Here is a 22,714-nt window from a genome sequence, read left to right as displayed (position 1 = left end):
TCACAGACTCATGCATCGGGCTGGCCAGGCTACTCCCGAATAATAAGCTGACAGATATATCTATAACACTTACCTGCAGTTCGAACTGGGTCGGTACATTTTTTCTTATTCGGTTTTGAAACGGAAAAACCAAAGAACGAACGGATATTTTTATAAATAATTTTTTTATAAAAGCAATCATCATCTTTTTTTTTATATATATATATATATATATATATATTTATGGATTATTATCACCTAATAATCCATAAAAGCTTAGCAGACTCTTCACGCTAACGAAGGATCACTTCTAGGCTACTGTCCCGCAGCTCCTGCCTCTCTGTTGGACTGTCTGTCTGTCGGGGCTACTGCTGCGGAGTGCATAAAGCAGGCTCTTCACAACGAAGGAATACTTCTTCTTCAGGGCAGGGAAGGCTACGCAGTCTACTGTCCCGCAGCTGCTGCCTCTCTGTTGGACTCCGATACTGCACACTACTCACAAAAAAAATGAGTGGGGGGCAAACGCACGAACGTCACAGTCACCACCGTCGTGCGGGCCGGATGAGAATGTCTGGCGGGCCGGATATGGCCCGCAGGCCGCCAGTTGATGGTCACTGCCGTAAGGCATGGGTCGGCAACAGGCGGCCAGAACCGTCCCGAAATACAATCTCAGCCATCCTGAAATTAATTTGGACTGTCCCGAATTTAAAATGTTAGTTTTTCTACATTATCATTAGTTAAAATCACTCAAAGTGACCTTTAACATAAATAAAACATCATACAAATCATTAGATGATAATTCATCAACCTTTTTATTTGAGTAAATCACATAAACAAAGGCCAAATATATTTAAACTAGTGCTGTCAAAATTATCGCGTTAACGGCGGTAATACATTTTTTTAATGAATTGCGTTAAAATATTTAACGCATTTAACGCATGTGCAGAATGGCCCGCCCCATACAGTGGCAGCGCCAGGGTATGGCTGGGGTAGGCTACACCCATACCAAGAAATGGCTTAGCCCCACCATGAAAAATGATGTTAAAGTTAGCAAAATAAAGTCTGCCAACTCACGCGGAGTAAATTGCACAGACAGCAGTTAGTAAGATTGATTTCAGTAGCCACGGTTTTGAAAACTTTTGTCACGAAGTGATCGTCTTCTCAATAGAACATCTTTGATAACGGCGTGGTGTTGTTGCAGGAAGTCCCGACGGAGAATACTTTTGCTGTAGTACAGGGCAGAGCCATATAATAGTAATAATATGGCTCTGGTACAGGGGTGCACATAACTGGTACGCAGTTTATGTGCGTAATCTGAAATGCGTACCGTCACTTGTGTCCGACGTCACGTACTTATGAAGCTTTTCCAGAAGGCGGTTAGATCACCCGACGACAGAGTCGGTCTCCGTGTGCACAGACAGGGCTGCTGTTAACGTCGGTCTGTACAACGGAATTGTGCCAAAACTACGCCAACCGGCTGCGGAGGGAGACTCCCCCCTTCACTGGAGAACTGCGCTAAAACAGCTGATCACAACATTCACACTCTGTGGTCACGAAGTACTCCACTAGCCTCCGAAGTTTTTTTTCTTTCCTGAAGTACTCCCCCGTTGATAGAAATCAACACGTAATGAATTAAGACCCCACGGTTTGATGATTGATAGGTGTGTGGGTTGTCTTTCATTTTGACACGCAGAAAAATGTTATAATAAACATAGATACTGTATGTTAAATGGATATATCCGCCATCTTTCATTTATCTTTCCATTCCCACAACAATATACATAAATAAATGGCATATTTTGGACATAGTTCGAATGGTGATTAATCATGATTAATTAATTTTTAAGCTGTGATTAATGTGATTAAAAATGTTAATCGTTTGACAGCCCTAATTTAAACAAACACACACACGAGAAAATTACTCTAATATTGAATCCAATCAAGTCCCATCCAAGTAACAAAAAAATCCAACACTGTCCTGAAGACAGAACCCAGATTAACCACTAACCAGGATGACAGTCTGTAACACAGTCAGGAGACCTTTACAAACTGCCCCGCCCCCTCGCACACAGACGGGAGAGAGAGATCTCGTCTGGATTGGAAAGCTCGAAAATACATCATAGACGCATGTTGTAGTCTTATTGCATATTAGAAACGGAGTTGGTGAAACTAAAACTGCGATATAATGTGTATGTAGCGATAATACATATGACATATTTTTTAAATGTCTCCAGTACCGATAAAAAGTCCGATAACGTCGGAGCTTAATGTTACCACTGTCTTTAATAATTCCGGCCCGGGGTAAAGCAAACAGATATTGTTCTAAACTGTATTAAAGTAAACAGGTATTATCTTGAACTGTATTGAAGTGAACATGTATTATTTGGGACTGTTTTTAAGTAATCCTATATATATATATATATATAAACCTTCTTACATACACTTTCCCAGACACCCTGACACACACACACAATACACTCCCTGACCAAGATACCAACACACACACACATACACTTTCCCAGACACCCTGACACACACACACAATACACTCCCTGGCCAAGATATCAACACACACACACACACACATACACGCACTTGCTGCTTAGTGAGGACCGAGTCAAAAGGCCTACAAAGTGAGGACCACCCTCTCTATAACAGTTATGAAGACTGAAACAGCAATTATTGACATTAGATGACAAACATATCAAATACATTCCCTCAAATCTCCAAAAACAGTGCTAGTTCAAAAGTTTGCAGTAAAAGTTTTTAGCCAACAAAGTGAGAACCAGGTACTCAGTTTGTCCTAAAAACGAGTCACGGTATTTCACTGGTACAATTGATTGAATTTGATTTAATCTGGGTTAATTGAAGATAGATTTGTAATTATTTTATATTTTTCACCTAAAATATCTGCAGGACTATTAGCATAGCCATTTTTCTCATTAACTATTCATTACAAAACCATGATGCCTATAATACTTTATAAGTCAGAATAACAGCATTAAAGCCACAATTAAGAGCTCACTTTACAATATAGACCTGAGCAATTAAAACATACAATAGATTAAACCAATTAACAACAAAAACTAAGTAACAGCAAATGAAATCCGGACAGGACAGCGGTAATAACAGTGTAAAATAAAATCATGCAATTATTTATTTATCTATTTAATAAAGAATATAAAACATTGTTTGCAGAGTTATGCTGCCTTCTTCAGGGTTAATCTGTACAACTATATATATAATTGTATGTATTAAAGCTTTGCTTCAACATAACCATAAACAATGATTAACAGTTTTACTCCTTAAAATCTCTTTAATATACAGCCTCTTGTGGCTAATTGCTCTATTGTATCATCACTATCCTGTAGCTGTGCTGTGAAGTTTCAAATTCAAAACTTCCTTTTTAAGAAACTCTCTGTTGCAGAATTTTAAAAACAAACACATTGACAACCATACCCTTGGACTAGAAACTCATTTTAATATACATAGTACAACGTCCAGTAGCATATCAATACAGAACAACAGTACTAGGAGTACGAATAATGAACTGAATAAGCTGCTCTAACGGAATGCAAGCTTTCTCTTAATTTGTAGCTTCCCTCTCGCAAGTACAACAGTACTAGGAGTATGAATATTGAACTGAATAAGCTGCTCTAACGGAATGCAAGCTTTCTCTTAATTTTTAGATTCCCTCTCGCAAGTACAACAGTACTAGGAGTATGAATAATGAACTTAATAAGCTTTCTAACGGAATGCAAGCTTTCTCTTAATTTGTAGCTTCCCTCTCGCAAGTACAACAGTACTAGGAGTATGAATAATGAACTTAATAAGCTTTCTAACGGAATGCAAGCTTTCTCTTAATTTTTAGCTTCCCTCTCGCAAGTACAACAGTACTAGGAGTATGAATATTGAACTGAATAAGCTGCTCTAACGGAATGCAAGCTTTCTCTTAATTTTTACAATTTCATTATAGACAAAATATTTAACGTCTTCCCAGGTCCGTGTGCGAAGGACTGGAGACTCTTTTCCAATGCACAGCAGACAGTCCGTTTTGGCTGGCACCCTCTTCAGAGCAATATACTTGCCCATGCTTCTCTGGACTGCTCTCCTCTCCTGGTCACTCCATGGTCTCTTCATGATCTTTGGAGCATCTATAAATCAGAAAACAGAAGGAATTCATTAGAGGATAAGAATAACATTTTAAATCTACACTGAACAAAAATATAAATGCAACACTTTTGTTTTTGCTCCCATTTCTCATGAGTGTTACGGTTATCTGAGAGAACCCAAACGCAGGACACGGCAGTGTGTTATAAAGGTTTTATTTGGAGGAGATAATCCGGCTGGAGAGTATCCACTGGAGCGTAATCCACTGAAGAGTATCCTCCGGAGTTTTAATCCACTGGAACGTAATCCTGGAGCACAAGAAGAACAAGTAAGAATAAATGCAGGTGTAGCGAAAATAGTCACTATACTATAAGAAGGCTGAGAAGGCTAAGAGTTTTACCACTGGGGTTTAACAACGATCTGGCGCTGACAGGTTGTGGAGCCTCCACTGATATACCATCCGTAATGGCTGATGGGAATCAGGTGTGTTGCAGAGGAGAGTGCTCAACTGTTTGCAGCTGGTGGAGATTTGGGCCGGGAGCCAGGAGTGACAGGCACCACGCCCACACAGACAGGGAAAGGGAAAACACACACACAAGGAAGGTGGCTGGAGAATGCAACCACCACAGTACCCCCCCCTTAAGGGACGCCTCCAGGCGGTCTACCAGGTTATCCCGGTGGAAGTCCCGTATCAGAGATGCGCCCACGATGTCTCGCCGGGGAACCCAACACCTCTCCTCTAGACCATAGCCCTCCCAATCCACCAGATATTGGAATCCCCTTCCACGGCGACGAACGTCCAACAATCGCCTGACGGTGTACGTTGTATGATTATTGATGATGCGGGGGGGTGGGGGAACACTCACTGGAGGAGACAAAGGACTGCTGGCAACAGGTTTCAACAGAGATACATGAAATGTTGGATGAACCTTCATGTGTGAGGGAAGTTTGAGTTTGACTGCAGATGGATTAATAATGGAGTCGATGATGAAGGGACCAACATACCGTGGGGTAAGTTTCTTTGACTCTGTCTTGAGTGGGAGATCTTTGGATGAAAGCCAAACACTCTGACCTGGTAAGTAGTTGGGGGCCTGGGTCCTGTGGCGGTCTGCGATGAGGCGGTTGCGGGCAGCGGAGCAGGGCTGCTCGGGTGTCCCTCCACACCTTACGACAGCGACGAAGGTGGGTCTGAACGGAGGGAACAGCAACTTCCTCTTCCTGGGCTGGAAACAGAGGTGGTTGGAAACCCATGGCACAATGAAAAGGTGAAATACCTGTGGCTGCACTTGGCAGGGAGTTGTGGGCATACTCGATCCATGGCAGATGTGGGACCCATGACGAAGGGTTCTTGAAAGCCACACAACGAAGGGTCGACCCCAGATCCTGGTTGGCCCGTTCTGTTTGCCCGTTCGTCTGAGGATGATAGCCAGATGACAGGCTCACCGATGCTCCCAGAGCCTGACAGAAGGCCTTCCAAACGTGGGAAATGAACTGGGGGCCCCGGTCAGAGACGATGTCGGTGGGGATCCCATGAAGTCGAACTACATGGTTGACCAGAAGATCTGCAGTCTCTCGGGCAGTGGGAAGTTTGGAAAGAGCCACAAAGTATACCATCTTTGAGAATCTGTCCACAATAGTTAGGATGATGGTATTTCCTTGTGAAAGTGGAAGTCCAGTAACAAAATCCAATGCCACATGCGACCAAGGGCGACTAGGTACTGGCAGTGGGCGAAGCAGGCCAGCAGGAGGCTGGTGGGAGGACTTGGCGCGGGCACACACTGTACAGGCAGCAACAAAGGCCCTGGTGTCTTGAGCCATGGAAGGCCACCAGAAGCGTTGTTTGAGAACGAACAGTGTGCGATGGACACCAGGATGACATGAGAAACGAGAGGTGTGTGCCCACTGCAGGACCTTGGAGCGAACAGGGGTAGGCACAAAAAGACAATTAGCTGGGCAGTTACCTGGGCTAGGCTGCGCTCGCTGGGCCTCCCTGACCAATGACTCAATCTCCAAGGTAACAGCCCCCACCACGCAGGAGGCAGGCAGGATAGTGTCTGGACTGGCAGCTGGTCCATCGGAAGCGAACTGGCGAGAGAGGGCGTCAGGCTTGAGGTTCCGTGACCCTGGACGGTAGGTGAGGGTGAATGAGAAGCGGCCGAAATACAGGGCCCATCGAGCCTGACGGGAGTTAAGGCGCTTGGCAGATTGGATGTACGCCAGGTTCTTGTGGTCCGTCCATACAATAAAAGGGAGTTCAGCTCCCTCCAGCCAGTGCCTCCACTCCTCTAGGGCAAGTTTGACAGCCAGCAGCTCTCTGTTACCCACGTCATAGTTCTTCTCAGCTGGGGTGAGGCGGCGAGAGAAAAATGCACAAGGATGCAATTTTTGGTCTCGTTCCGAGCGCTGGGAAAGAACTGCTCCTACCCCGGTGTTGGAGGCATCGACCTCCACAACGAACTGGCGAGAGGAATCAGGGTGGATGAGCACAGGGGCAGTGGTGAAGAGTCTCTTTAGCTCTGAAAAGGCTGCATCGCACTCTGGGGTCCAGGAAAAGCCAGTTGTGGGGGAAGTGAGTCTGGTTAAAGGACCCGCCACTCTGCTGTAGTCCCTGATGAAGCGCCGATAGAAATTGGCGAAACCAAGAAACTGTTGAAGCAGTTTGACTGAGGTTGGTTTGGGCCACCCCACCACCGCTTGGATCTTCTCAGGGTCGGACCTAAGCTTTCCTTCCTCAACGATGTAGCCCAGGAATGAGACTGTGTTGACATGGAATTCGCATTTCTCCGCCTTTACAAAGAGTCTGTTCTCCCGGAGTCTCTGCAGCACCTGCCTGACATGGATAATGTGCTCCTCCTTGTTACGAGAGAATATGAGGATGTCATCCAGGTAGACAAAGACTGACCGGTTGAGGAGGTCACGGAGCACATCGTTCACCATCGACTGAAAGACTGCAGGGGCATTCGTCAGTCCAAAAGGCATCACCAGATACTCGAAGTGACCGAGTGGTGTGTTAAAGGCCGTCTTCCACTCGTCCCCTTCTCGGATTCTGACGAGGTGGTAGGCATTGCGGAGGTCCAGTTTGGAAAAAATGGTGGCTTCCTGGAGGGGTTCAAAGGCGGAGTTAATGAGGGGTAGTGGGTATTTGTTTTTTACAGTAATGGCATTGAGACCCCTGTAATCAATGCAGGGCCGCAGTGAGCGGTCCTTCTTGGAGACGAAGAAAAACCCAGCACCGACCGGGGAGGAGGATGGCCGAATGACACCAGCAGCCAGGGAGTCATGGATGTAATTTTCCATGGATTTTCTCTCAGGGCGAGATAGGTTGAACAGACGTGAGGAAGGCAGAGGGGCCCCGGGAAGGAGGTCAATGGGACAGTCGTAGGGTCGATGAGGAGGAAGAGAAAGAGCTCGCTGTTTACTGAACACCTCTCCTAGGTTATGATATTCAGTGGGGACAGATGACAGGTCAGGCGGCTCGATCTTGAGTGGTGGAGAGGCGGCCTCTGCTGGCGGTAGGGCAGACTGCAGGCATGAGGATAAGCAAAAAGAACTCCAACTAATGATCTTGCCAGTTACCCAATCAATCTGGGGGTTGTGAGTTCTTAACCAGGGATGGCCCAACACTATGGGGGCCTGAGGTGAGGAAATTAGGTGAAACTGAATACACTCACGATGGTTTCCAGACAGAATGAGGTTTACTGGCTTGGTGCGGTGAGTGACTTGGGCCAGGAATTTTCCATTTAGAGCATTAGCACTAAGAGGTGAATCTAACACTTCGCAGGAAATTCCTGCCTGAGCTGCAATGTCAATGTCCAAAAAATTCTCATCCGCCCCCGAGTCCACTAAGGCGAGCAGGGGTAGGGACTGTTGGTTGCAGCAAAGCATGGCTTCTAGCTGCGTTCTGGGTCGGGGGTTGAGAGAGGAGGAAGGGCTCGCCAGAATCCCCACAGCTACTGACGAGCCTGACCTTTTGGCAGACTAGGACAGGAGGAAACGAGATGACTGGTTTGGCTGCAATAAACACATTCCCCAGCATGGATCCTTCTAGCACGCTCAGATGGTGAGAGGCGGGCCCTTCCCACTTGCATGGGCTCATCTCCATGGGATGAGGCTGAGTAAGGAGTCGGGAAAGATCGGGGAATAGGGGTAGTGGCGGTTCCAATTTGGGGATCAAGTGAGAAGTCGCTGGGATTGGAGTGACGGCTAGTCCTATCCCTACGTCTCTCTCTGAGGCGATTATCAATCTTAATGGCTGTGGCTATTAAATTATCCAAGCTACCTGGATCATCCCTAGCCGCTAGCTCGTCTTTAATTGCTTCGTTCAGCCCCTGAAGAAAAGCATCCTGTAGTGACTCGTTATTCCAGCGTGAGTCGGAAGCCACTGTTCTCGCCTAGCAGCATCCCTCCCCCGTACCGGGTGATCAAAAACTTTTTTCATTTCGGAAATGAAAGTATCATATGACCAGCAAATGTGTGGCTGGCTCTCCCTAACAGCTGTAGCCCAATCTAAAGCTCTCCCCCTCAACAGGCTCATTACATATGCTACCCTAGCCCCATCTGTGTGATAAGTACTAGGCTGCTGCTCAAAAACTAACGTACACTGGAACAAAAAGGCTCTACAATTACCCAAATCTCCAGCGTATCGTTCAGGTGTGGGAATGACAGCCTCTCGTAGCTGATGGAGGAGTGCGGCAGGAGGGGGGGGAGGGGCTGTCGGCTGTGCAGCGTGCTGCGGAGGAAAAGCCTGTGAAGTGAGCAGTTCTACCTGCGTGCCGATTCTTTGCACATTAACGGAGAGGTTCCGGAGAGTCTCCAATGCCTCACGGAGAACTGTATCATGATGCCCCACGAGAGCGCCTTGACTGGCCAGGGCTTGGCAGAGTTCGTCCGTAGTTTTGGCCTGGTAGCCGGTGTCCGCTGGGTCCATACAAAAATATAAATGCAACACTTTTGTTTTTGCTCCCATTTCTCATGAGTGTTACGGTTATCTGAGAGAACCCAAACGCAGGACACGGCAGTGTGTTATAAAGGTTTTATTTGGAGGAGATAATCCGGCTGGAGAGTATCCACTGGAGCGTAATCCACTGAAGAGTATCCTCCGGAGTTTTAATCCAGTGGAACGTAATCCACTGAAGCGTAATCCTGGAGCACAAGAAGAACAAGTAAGAATAAATTCAGGTGTAGTGAAAATAGTCACTATACTATAAGAAGGCTGAGAAGGCTAAGAGTTTTACCACTGGGGTTTAACAACGATCTGGCGCTGACAGGTTGTGGAGCCTCCACTGATATACCATCTGTAATGGCTGATGGGAATCAGGTGTGTTGCAGAGGAGAGTGCTCAACTGTTTGCAGCTGGTGGAGATTTGGGCCGGGAGCCAGGAGTGACAGGCACCACGCCCACACAGACAGGGAAAGGGAAAACACACACACAAGGAAGGTGGCTGGAGAATGCAACCACCACAATGAGATGAACTCAAAGATCTAAAACATTTTCTATAAACACAAAATAACCATTTATCTCAAATATTGTTCACAAATCTGAAACAATGTGTGATAGTGAGCACTTCTCCTTTGCCGAGATAATCCATCCCACCTCACAGGTGTGGCATATCAAGATGCTGATTAGACAGCATGATTATTGCACAGGTGTGCCTTAGGCTGGCCACAATAAAAGGCCACTCAGAAACGTGCAGTTTTTCTTTATTGGGGGGGTCTGGGGGGGTCCGAAAACCAGTCAGTATCTGGTGTGACCACCATTTGCCTCACGCAGTGCAACACATCTCCTTGGCATAGAGTTGATCAGGTTGTTGATTGTGGCCTGTGGAATGTTGGTCCACTCCTCTTCAATGGCTGAGCCAAGTTGCTGGATATTGGCACAAACTGGAACACGCTGTCGTATACGCCGATCCAGAGCATCCCAAACATGCTCAATGGGTGACATATCCGGTGAGTATGCTGGCCATGCAAGAACTGGGATGTTTTCAGCCTCCAGGAATTGTGTACAGATCCTTGCAACATGGGGCCGTGCATTATCATGCTGCAACATGAGGTGATGGTCGTGGATGAATGACACAACAATGGGCCTCAGGATCTCGTCACGGTATCTCTGCATTCACAATGCCATCAATAAAATGCACCTGTGTTCGTCGTCCATAACATACGCCTGCCCATACCATAACCCCACCACCACCATGGGCCACTCCATTCACAACATTGACATCAGAAAACCGCTCACCCACACAACGCCACACACGCTGTCTGCCATCTGCCCTGAACAGTGAAAACCGGGACTCATCCGTGAAGAGAACACCTCTCCAACGTGCCAGACGCCATCGAATGTGAGCATTTGCCCACTCAAGTCGGTTACGACGACGAACCGGAGTCGGGTCGAGACCCCGATGAGGACGACGAGCATGCAGATGAGCTTCCCTGAGACGGTTTCTGACAGCAGAAAGTCTTTGGTTATGCAAACCGATTGTTGCAGCAGCTGTCCGAGTGGCTGGTCTCAGACGATCTTGGAGGTGAACATGCTGGATGTGGAGGTCCTAGGCTGGTGTGGTTACACGTGGTCTGCGGTTGTGAGGCCGGTTGGATGTACTGCCAAATTCTCTGAAACGCATTTGGAGACGGCTTATGGTAGAGAAATGAACATTCAATTCACGGGCAACAGCTCTGGTGGACATTCCTGCTGTCAGCATGCCAATTGCACGCTCCCTCAAAACTTGGGACATCTGTGGCATTGTGCTGTGTGATAAAACTGAACATTTTAGAGTGGCTGTTGCGACCTGGCTCAAAAGGCCACAACAAAAAGGAGACACAACATGTCAACGGGTAGGTAAAGGGTGTTTATTTGCACAACACTGTTCAAGTCAACTGTGGTTCATACTCATCAGAGCCGGGTGCCTGCAGGAAACAAGCGAGAGAGCAGACAGGAGCAGCCCCTGCGAAATGAACCATGGTATGACCATGGTAGACCATGGTTGGGATATGGCACCACAGTCAACCATGGTAGAGCACTGATATAAACCATGGTCTACCATGGTCATAAACCATGGACTACCATGGTCTACCATGGACATAAACCATGGACTACTATGGTCTACCATGGGCATAAACCATGGTCCACCAGTACCATGGACATAAACCATGGTCCACCAGACTGGAAATAATATAAATTAATACAAGCTTTTCAATAGTTTCAAGCATTTAATTTTTAAATATTTGTATAGATCATGTTAATTGCACTTAATTGCATCTACAGTACACTGTCACTCTATAGTTGCACACACACATTAAATGCTCATTAAACAGTTGGTGAACATGTACAGATTATTTTATATACATTCATCAGGTGACGGTGCCTGCATGCGCCTCATTAGAATGATTGTCGACCATGGTTTCTGTAGACCATGGTTTCTTGAGACCATGGTTCAAATATTCAAATGGTTGACCATGGTTTCTGGAGATGACATTGTGACCATGGTAGACTGACCATGGTTTCTTCCCCATGGTACTGTGACCATCATGGTATTTTGTGGTCAACCATGGTATTACCATAGTTGGCAATGGAATACCATGGTGACCATGGTCAACCATAGGGGTGTTGAAAATAATCGTTTCTACGATGCATTGCGATGCGGACGTGGACGATTCGGTCTCGATGCAGTGACGGAAGATAATCGGTTATAGAGTAGTAACGTTGCTTCCTGATTTTCCGGCCGCGGCTTTACTATAACATTTTTTCTGTCACTTTAATATCAAATCGGTCGGTGACGCAGAGATCAGGGAACAGACGTGACAGCGGCACAGCAACACGGAGCAGTCTGCTTTATCCACCAACACAAGAACACCAGTCCAGAACCGACAGCAGAAGGACCCGCTCTCAATCACTCCGTGTCAGAGACACAGGGTCCCTGTGTCTCTGAGCCACAGCAACACGGAGTGTGTGACAGGGATTTATGTTTTTCAAAAATAATCGCGTTACAATCATGTCAGATTTTTGGTGGATTTAATTAAGTCTTGGATTGCAAAGTATGAATGTCCTCTACCAGTTTTCAGACGATATATACGTGTGTAAAGTTTGTGAAGGCAGGAGGAAAAAAGCTTCCGCGATCACCGTCTCCCCTCCGTTCCTCCAAGCCCCGCCCCCTCCATGAAAAATAATGAGTGACAGGCTGATAGTGACCCGATAGAAACTTTATTATTCACTTAATCACTGAGATATAATGCAGCTAATTTAATCTCATACATTCATGGGATTTATGTAACAGTAAGACAGAGAATGTAAGTGTGCACCCACATGCACTATTTGTGTTTGTATATGCTGTTGTAAATACTCCTGTTGTCTGCTGTGTTCAGACTCAAGTCATGTATGTGATGCCTCATTCAGGACATTCAGTGTCCTTTCTTAACAGAAGACTGTTGCTAGAAGCTGCAGCTAGACTGCAGAAGCATTAGCTTTTTGTTTTTGAGGATGGAACAACTTCACACACGGAGGCTAGACCTATACAATTCATTTATTTTGGTTTATAAATTAATGTCAAGACATTTATGTTATTGATTTCTGAAACACTTTCTAATTAATAAAAAGAGAGTTCATATGTATTTACTGCATGTATGCATTGATGAAAAATAAGCCATGTGCAGTAATATAGAAAATTGAGGATGCAACGCATTGGTATGAATCGTGATGCACCGTGATGCACCGGGATATCGAACCGAATCGAATCGTTGACAGGATAATCGTAATCGAATCGAATCGTGAGACCAGTGAAGATGCACAGCCCTAGTCAACCATGGTCAACCATGGTTACGTTTCGCAGGGGAGAGAGGCTTTAAAATAGCTGCAGATCACCAGACCCAGGTGCCCTGAGTTACTGCAATCAGTGCAATCAATGCAGCCAATGCAGCACAGACGGCACAGCCACACCCTCTCTACTGATGGACCCACAGGGGCATCACAGCCCCCCCCTTAAGACGGGGCCCCAAAGGGGTCCACGACAACCCAACATCCTTCTTCTTAACTCCAGCCTTGCGACTTCGTACTGCTTCTTCGCCTCCACTGCCTTTATGTCCCACTCCTCCTTGGGTTGGCTGGCGTTGAGCCACAGCATGTAGGCGCTCATCGGCCTCGCCGACCTCCTTCGGCCTTCTCTTCTTCGGCCTCCTCTCCTTCTGCCTCCTCTCCTTCGCTTTGCGGGGTTTCCTCTCTTTCTTCTCCTTCACCACTTTGACTGTCTTCTCCTTCTTCTTTGTCTCGATCTCAAAGTCAAAGGACCTTGCTGGACCACTTTTTCCAGACTCCGAAACAGGTAGGTCAGTGGACATCCTACGGCTCTGCACACGTGCAATATTATAAACTGGAGACACACTTGGAAATTGCAAACCACTCTCATCTGACTCCCCAGATGCCACCGGCCTGAAAACCACCACAGGCGGTGGCACACCAGCCCACACAGCACTACCAGCGAGATCGTTGCCCAAAATCATATGTATCCCATCAAGTGGCAACGCGGGACGCACGCCGATAGACACAACTCCACGTACCAGCTCACAATCCAGCACTACTGTATGACGTCGCACAGGAATCAAGCCCATCTCCATGCCCCTCATCAGCACAAAATCCCCCGTTTCTGTCTCTGACGAAAAAGGCAACACTGACTCAACAATGAATGAGTATCTAGCCGCTGTATCACGCAACACCTTAATTGGCACATATTTGTCACTACCGACTACTGATACAACCGCTTCAGTGATGAACGGCTCAAAACCAGAACCCGCATCCGGGTCAGCACAAATCGGCTTCCTATCGGGCACCATGCCCGAGCCTACACCCAACGTGTTTTTTTTCAACACGGCAGAACAACACAAACGAGGCTTCCCCTTAGTTTCCAGCAACGGACACTGCTCCTTCCAATGACCCTCTCCTCTGCAATAATGACATAGGTCCACTTTAGCCCCCTCGGGTCGCCCTGTACCTACAAATCTACGGGAGGAGCCTGGTTAAAACTTTGCACCACCGCGGGAATAGCCATCGTCTTCTCCACGTTTCCAATCACCCCTAGAATACTTCTCAGTAAAACTGCCCTTATGTGTCAACACAAAATCGTCTGCTCATTCAGCAGCTCTAAACGCGGTGGAAGGTTTCTGTTCATTCACATAAGTGGCCACACGCTGAGGGAGAATGTTTTTAAATTGTTCCAAGACAATGAGTTCACAAAGACCGTCAAAACTTGCAACCTTTGCTGCCGCGCACCACCGCTGAAAATGAGAAGTTAACTCACGGATAAACTCCACATGTGTCTGCTTATCTCCCTTGACCCAACTTCTGAACCGTTGACGATACGCTTCAGGAACCAGTTCGTAAGCCTTCAACACCGCTGATTTTACTCTAGCATAGTCCAAAGCCTTTTCGCCACAAACAGCTGAATAGGCTTCCTGTGCTCGCCCAGTGAGTACACACTGAAGTAACAGCACTCTGTCCGAATCTGACCAGTTTCTTGCCTCTGCTATGCGTTCAAATAGAGTGAAAAAAAATTCCGGGTCACGCTCATTGAACTTTGGCACTAGTCGCAAGTAAGAAATGATGTCGCCACTGCCTGATGCCGACCTATCACCACCAACCTCCCCTGGAGAAAACTTGCCCTCTCCCATCAGCCGTAATCTAGCATGTTCCACCTCACATTTCATCCTTTACACCTCCAGCGTCTTTTCCACCTCTAAACGCTTCTCTACCTCCCGCTGCTGACCCCTCATCTTCAACTGTAACTTCTCCTGCTCCAACTTCAACTCCAACTGTAACTTCTCCTGCTCCAACCTCAACCTCTCCTGATCAAACTGCATGGCCAAAAGCTCCTTTTGCTGCTCGAACGTCAAACCAACTGTCTGAACCACTACCGGCACGACCCCTGCCGCACCAGACTTACTCTTCTGCAACACCCCCTGCTCAAACAAAGATGACACAATGACAGTTTTAATGTCATGTTTCCGCTTGCTCCACACCACAGCAATGTCATAGTGCTCTGCTATTTCGATCAACTGCGCCTTCTGGCAATCATCTAATAAAGACACTGAAGGCGCATCCACAAACGCTGACAAAGAAGTCATAATAGCCAATCAGAAAGCAAAGTATTAAACTGCCAACACGCATGCGCATAAGATTAACCCAACAGAGAACTTCCCCCTAACTGCCTAAACAAAATATTCCTAATCTCACCTGGTCTTCATGTGGCTTGCGGTGGGTAATTACGCACTGGAACTCGGCGGAGTTATGGAGCGACCTGCACGCAGGTAACACCAAGAACTCAGGCGGACGTGCCCCCGAGACAGCTGTCCGAAAACAGCTGACACTAACCACGTCGCCACAACACTATGAAAACAAAAAAAAACAGACGCAACCCAAGGGGAAACGCCACTTAAGCCTAGCGGGGAAAATCTCTTTTACAAAAGCGTAACAAACAGCAACATCTTACCTTCTGATTGGCACACAAAACCTGACGACATATCAAACACCACAGCTTCCTGAAACCCCAAAAGACATGATGTGTCCCCCAAATAGCAGCGACAAGCCAGCACACAGCTGGACCACAACAATGAATCAGCTGCTCAATGACACCATGTGCTCTGAGCACTACACAAACTTTTTAAACAAATAACCCGTCGGACGAGCCCCCATTTGTTGCGACCTGGCTCAAAAGGCCACAACAAAAAGGAGACACAACATGTCAACGGGTAGGTAAAGGGTGTTTATTTGCACAACACTGTGCAAGTCAACTGTGGTTCATACTCATCAGAGCCGGGTGCCTGCAGGAAACAAGCGAGAGAGCAGACAGGAGCAGAGAGGCTTTAAAATAGCTGCAGAGCACCAGACCCAGGTGCCCTGAGTTACTGCAATCAGTACAATCAATGCAGCCAATGCAGCACAGACAACACAGACAGCACAGCCACACCCTCTCTACTGATGGACCCACAGGGGCATCAAATGCGGCTTTCACACCAGCGCTTTTCCCTTTCTAGCTTTTCTGGTTCAGCTCCGGTTTCCCTTTTCAGCTCCCGCTCTGTTCACACCGCCCACTGGCGCCCCAGAGCTGCCCCTGCTGAGTCATGGCGTCACCGTTTACATCGCTGATTTGCCCCCCAACGGCAGCCATTACGGCGCTCACAACAACAACAACTGCGTCGGGTCGATGATCGTGTTGCTTTTAATCACACGAAGCCAGAATAAATTGAATAACGACTTCTCCAACCTTATACTTTGCTCCAGAGTGCCGTGGTTCATTGTTTATTAATGTGTTTCTGCAGCATTTACCGACCGCTGCAGTGCAGCTCTTCCACGGGAGTTTATTCTCCCGTTAGCTCCCGGTTAGCTCACACTGCAGCGGCCGCTCTAAAGTATTCACTGTCCGACTCACACAAGCAGCTGATGCATATCCCCAGTTCCCTTAGCCTAAGTGAATGTGTGTCAGTCTGAATTGACACTGTTTGGCATCACAACGCTGTTATGAAAGTTTCTCTGGTATAAAACGGGTGATGTTAGCATAGCAACCGAAGCTAAACTGACTACTTGCATCCGATAGCTGCAATAATACAAAACAACACGTCTGCCTCTCTCCACAATGATCGATAACAGTGAACGGATGGTCAAAGTAAGGTACAAATAAACAGAATCACACGAAGCCTGGTTAGTGTTGCCTGACTTTATAAAGTGTGTTTATAGGCACTACTGCTTGTAGGCAGGCATAACAGTCGACCCATGTTCAGGGGAGGTGGGTTTAGTTTCCTGCACGCCTCGACGTAAGAGAGACGTCGCCTCTTAGCTCCAAAGATCTTGCCTCTGGACCGACAATTTGTTGGAGCTGGAAATGAAGCGGATTCCGGAGCTAAGAGCCGGCGCCGCTGCGGTGTGAACAGGAAAACCCGGCGCTTTTCAGGCTCTAGCTCCGAGCCGGAGCTGAAAAGGCGCTGGTGTGAAAGGGGCAACAGTGGCCTTTTGTTGTGGCCAGCCTAAGGCACACCTGTGCAATAATCATGCTGTCTAATCAGCATCTTGATATGCCACACCTGTGAGGTGGGATGGATTATCTCGGCAAAGGAGAAGTGCTCACTATCACAGATTGTTTCAGATTTGTGAACAATATTTGAGAGAAATGGTTATTTTGTGTATTTAGAAAATGTTTTAGATCTTTGAGTTCATCTCATGAGAAATGGGAGCAAAAACAAAAGTGTTGCATTTATATTTTTGTTCAGTGTATGACCTTATTCAAATGCCGATGTTTGATGTAGTCTAACTGTTGGCCGTTAGTCCACTGCCATCATCAAAACACAATGCAGACTGTAGGCTATCAGATCGCCATTTTAAACTGTGTGTAGTCAAGAGGAGAAAAAAACCCTAGCACTTTAGCAACCACCTAGCAAATTGTATTTACAGAAACTGATCTTACCATTTTCAGTTGCAGCCTTCTTTTGCGTCTTATCAGGGTGTCTTTTGGCAATGAGTTGCTCCTTTCCACCTGACAAAGTAGACATCAGTAGTGAAATAGAAAGACTCAAATTCAGAGAATATTATTATCATGTTTCTTTGTAGTTAAAGTTTTGTTGGAAGCTTGAGGCGGACTTTTGCAGTGGCTAAAAATATATATTTAAATGTTTACAACATCAGTGTCAAACTGGTAGTTTTGTGCATTATTTCTGTCATTACAGTAGTTACTCAACATAATGAATGTGTAGATATTGGACACAGGACTACAGGGCTACAGTAGATCCAGCTTTATAACAGAAACAATGGAGCCTCAGAAAGGTTAAAACGGGTCTACCAAGATCAAACCATTTAAAGCATAACAGGTATTGCCAACATATCTGTTATATTCCTGCTATTAAAACTTAATTATTATATTTGAGTTAATCACCTTAAATAATTCATAAAGAAAGGGAATTCGGTACATTATTTGAATTTATAATGTTTAACTTGAATTATTGGATTGAAGGACTGAATCTGAATAGAATAATCATTAATTAAATGTAACAGACTGTACATGATTTGTCCTTGTTTGTTGTGCTTTGCTTTCTGTTATTTAGTTTTTGTTTGTCTGTGTGGCGTTGCTCTTGTTGGGACCCCCTTGAAAACGAGATGGTGCCTCTCTTAATAAATACATTTCTATAATCTGAAATTGAATGCAAACATTTTGAACTGGATTCCAATAAATCTGAAAGAGAACCGTATATGACATTTGATTCAGTTACTCTGAAACTGGAATTGAGCCTCACAGGAAATTCAACTCATATGAAGCCTATACATTCGTTTTTATACTTCCAAATTCAGCTCGCAGAATTCAAATTCAGTTTACAGAGACAAACATTGTACTGGATCAAAACGGTGGTTCTATCTTTTATTTAACAATTTCCATGTTGAATCAAAGTCTCACAGCTCCATTGATGATGCTTGTAAGTTCACGTTCAACCTACTTAGTTTTACAATCAGATGTCCTAGAATTGAATCTCAAGTTTAGTAAACTCAGAGTTTTTTTAAAGGTCCCATGTCATGGCCATTTCTACTGATCATAATTCCATTGTTGAGGTCTACGAGAATAGATTTACATTGTTCAATGTTTCAAAATCTTCTCATACAGTGTTTCTTTGTTCACTCTCTGTCCTCCATGCCTTGTTGGAGCTCCTGCGGGACATTACTTGTGTTTACAATGCCTTGACTTACCCTCATCATCATTATCACTCCCACCATCGTCAGCATCATCATGTATTTTAGTAGCAGTCCTCTTCCGCCTCTTAACAGATGAGCTTGTGGTGGACAGTTGTGGCTGTTCTCCATCTGATAAAGATTACAATAGTACAATGAAAAAACTGAACTCAGAATTTGGACATTACATCATCATTATCACTCCCCACCATCGTCATCATCATTTATTTTAGTAGTAATCCTCTTCTGCCTCTTAACGGAGGAGCTTGTGGCTGTTCTCCATCTGATAAGAGGGCAGGTAGGTTCGACATTAACAATGCCGATGGCTTTTTGTCACAAAAGGTTAACTCTCAAATATCCTTTGTTATTTATATTATGTCTCTCTTGAGAATGAGACAGCGTGTTTCAATGAGATTAAGGTGTAAGTGTCCCAACTGAATGCAAAGCTAACATTGGCAACACAATCAATTTGATTAGAATGTTTTATAATGGAATGTTCAAACTGGCCTCGAGTTACGCTGCACTGCAGAGCAACACTTAACATTGGACATGATATTACTTACCATCATTATCTTCTGGTCGTCTGTCTGCATCCGATGTTCCTCTCTTTTTGACTGCTCTCGAACCTCTGGTTGAGGTGTCTTCATGTCTTTTACCTTTTAAAATGTTCACAGTCGGTAGAATTAGGAGACTTCATTTTACAGATAAGTAATTTATCCCCAAAGAAGAATGTTGTTGTTGCTGCAGCATTTAAATCACAAAAGATACCAGTTACAAAAAAGTAGTGCATAGTGACAATTACAAAATATATACATATACCAGAAATATTATACTAATTAAAATAAATGTTATAATTTATCAATGCTCATTTACATACCAAAATCCACTGAGTCCAGTGTTTTCAGACTCTTCCCTTTAAGCGACTGTGCTCCATGCTCCATTGCGAAAAGTAGTTTTCCTATCTTGGCCACCTGAAAGGTTTTGTCCGTTTGGCGATAGTACTCACAATGGACTCTTATGTCGTGTCCCATAAAGCGAGCTACTTGTTCCAGCTCTTGATTATCCAAGTCCAGAAGCTGGCATAAGGTAGCAACATGCTTCCTTCATTTTGTTGACCTCAGGAGTTCGGGGTTGTTTGCCTTGCTCTGCTCAGCAAATTTCCTGAGGCAGTCACACCCACGAATATTTGTTATTGTACCAATTCTGGCAAATAGAAATGGGTTTTCCTGGAGTATGCCAACTTCCTTTCGTTTGTCGATCAGGAAATCGAGAGACGATTTAGTGCGCTCAGTTAGTAGAACGGGCACTTTTCTACCTCTCTTCCCACGTGTGACTATTCTTGTTAGCCTGTGGCTCAGTTGTTTTTCGACTGGTGATAAGGTCTCGTAAATATCCTGGTTCACATGGCCTGTGTCTGCTTTCAGATATGTCTCTAATGTCAAGTGTGACGCTTCTCCTTCACGTCTCTTGTTGAAAACAATAATTTGTGCAAGAAGGCTCTCACTTAAAGTTTTGTACGCTGTGGCGCTCACATGCTCTCTCATCTCTGCCTTTGCTTCATCCTCAATTTTCCTTAAGTAGTTTTGCAGAGTCACAATATCCTCTGTTAAAGGAACACTATCTTCATTGTTCCACTTCCTTTGTTCCATTGTACTATGTGCATTCATCGACACATAGGTGGACCAAGAGTTACTTCTTGGCTTTCTTCTCAGTTACAACATATGATGTCATCAAACAATGTCCAATCCAGGATTCTGTTGCCCCGTTGAGAGAAAATCCAATCTTCACTGCAGTAGATGGCTTTCCATATTCACAGGTGGTATTGTTGTAGTTTGAGACACTCCTTGCTGCTTTAATTGCGAGCTGAAAAAGTGTTGGGTCACAAATGTCTTTAAGATTTCTGACACGCTTGTCAATCTTATTGGCAGCCAACACAAACCGTCCCAGTTCTCTCAACTTTTGTGCTATGTACCTATGTTGAGATTTTTCACGGCCTTTCCTTGCAAACAATGCATCTCCATATGTACATATCATCTCATCGCTTCTGATGAGAGGTGAGAGGTTACATTATCTTGCAGCATATTGTGGATTACATTCTGAATTCCCTCTGATGATTCCACCAGATTTGGAAAGGAGTTGTGAGGAGGCTTTTTGAACTCTTCTTCTTTTGCCTTTTTCCCTTTCCTCTGTCCTCTCTCTACATGACTTCTCGTGTCTCCAGAGTTCAGTCCTCTTGAACATTGCATAGCAGTGTTGGCATGGTAGGTAGTCCTTTACAGATGTTTTCTCAGAGGGCTGTTTCCATGTAACAATCTCCCCATGTCCTTTTTCTAAGACCTCGGAATTGTGTTGCCAGTCCCCCTTATTGCGAAGAGATTCCAAAAGTGTCTTCCTTTGTTTTGAGCCAGTCTGAAAACTAAATGCATAGGCAACATCAGTTTCATCACTGTGTTTTCGTTGTAAATGTCGTGCCATCTTCAAATTTGACTTTTTACAATACAAACAATAATGGGCTTTGTCCCAAGCTCTTCCATCATCCTTTTTTTTGCTTGTTTTAACAGTGACTTGCTGCCTCTTTGTATCCACTCGCCGCTTCCTTCTTCCTTTCAATTGTTCAGCTATCTGAATTGACTTGGTTTCTTGGTCTCCAGCTTCCAGCACCTCATGTTCAGTGGATGATGAGTGACAGTCTGTCTCTGATACATTATTCCTTGTTGACTCAAAGAGCTCATTTTCACTGGATGATGGTGATGGGGGGCAGTACTCTTCCCCAGATCCACTATTGCTGGAAAACACTGTCTCATCAAGGAGCGCATCATACTCATCCGATGAAGGGCACTGATCTTTGTCTGATCCACTGCGGCTGGATAACTCCATCTCCCTAGTCAAGTCCTGTTTTTAAAAGTTCCCCTTTCACAGAGAACACTTCAAGTTCAGTGGCTGATGAGTGGAGGTGGTCTTTGTCGGATCCACTTTAACTTCCTCCATGAGATAACTCCACCTTGGAGGAAAAAACTGGGAAAAAAAGATTTTTTTCACTCAGCAAATCAATTTCTTTCTAAATGATGCAGATACGTTACTTGATTAAACTTTACATCACCACATACATAAAGGTATACATTTCCAGACTGCCTGTGAAGACCACCAATTGTAAGTCCCTTTCAATTGTATCTTCAATATAAAACTACAAGTAGCAAGTTTCTTTTTCAAATAGTACGGGTTTGGGCGGGGGGAAAAAAAAGTTGTATTTTTAACAGACTGTGTGGATAAAAGAGGCACAATGAATGTAGGGGAGGGTACGGTCCGGTCTAGCTCTGCTTTCCTCGTTGTGGTCATTTTAAAGAAAAGTCAATTAAATATGACAGGAGGCCGAGAGAAATCAGCAGTCCATTGTTTTTTATACAGCTTAGATGTTATGATTTCAGAAGAACATAACACTGTTTATGACAACTTATATATTTACTTTTAATTAAATTCACATCTTGGCTTGATTTGACAAAAATGTAGGCTACATGATGATATGACTCAATTAAATAAAATGAATTAAACATAGAATTACATAAAAACACAAGTATCGAGTATTCTGAAATAAACAATATATTTATTAATCACAGCAACACTATCATAGACTTAATATATTTTGAATTTCCCTCACCTCTCTGGACACACACGTGTATCTCAAACCCTACATACCAACTGAACCCCAGCAAACAGAGCTGTCCTCAACACTTTTATTTTATTATATAATATAGCCGTTATGCATGTTGTTGTTTGAACTGCATTTTTTTTAAATAAAAAAAGATGTACTTTTTAATGGTATAGGCTACTTAATATAATGACATATTAAATGATGAGTGATATACAGCCTATAATACAAACACTTTACCCAGTTTTCTGTACAAACATGCAGCAGCTGTTTCAAGTGTCATGTCACCA

General features: G+C 44.8%; 1 long non-coding RNA gene across 1 annotated transcript; it reads right to left on the bottom strand.

Moving 5' to 3' along the window:
- Positions 1-4,008: 4,008 nt before the first annotated feature.
- On the bottom strand, positions 4,009-18,825 carry LOC139433902 (uncharacterized). The gene is made up of 3 exons (XR_011643297.1): positions 18,797-18,825; positions 17,529-17,597; positions 4,009-4,133 (listed from the first exon to the last, which is right to left on the bottom strand). It is a non-coding gene; the product is annotated as an uncharacterized lncRNA (long non-coding RNA).
- Positions 18,826-22,714: the final 3,889 nt, after the last annotated feature.

This window comes from Pseudochaenichthys georgianus, chromosome 5 (genome assembly GCF_902827115.2).
Source record: "Pseudochaenichthys georgianus chromosome 5, fPseGeo1.2, whole genome shotgun sequence".
Lineage (NCBI taxonomy): Eukaryota > Metazoa > Chordata > Actinopteri > Perciformes > Channichthyidae > Pseudochaenichthys > Pseudochaenichthys georgianus.
The sequence above is the reverse complement of the archived record's forward strand: the minus strand, read 5'-3'. Positions and strand labels throughout refer to the sequence as shown.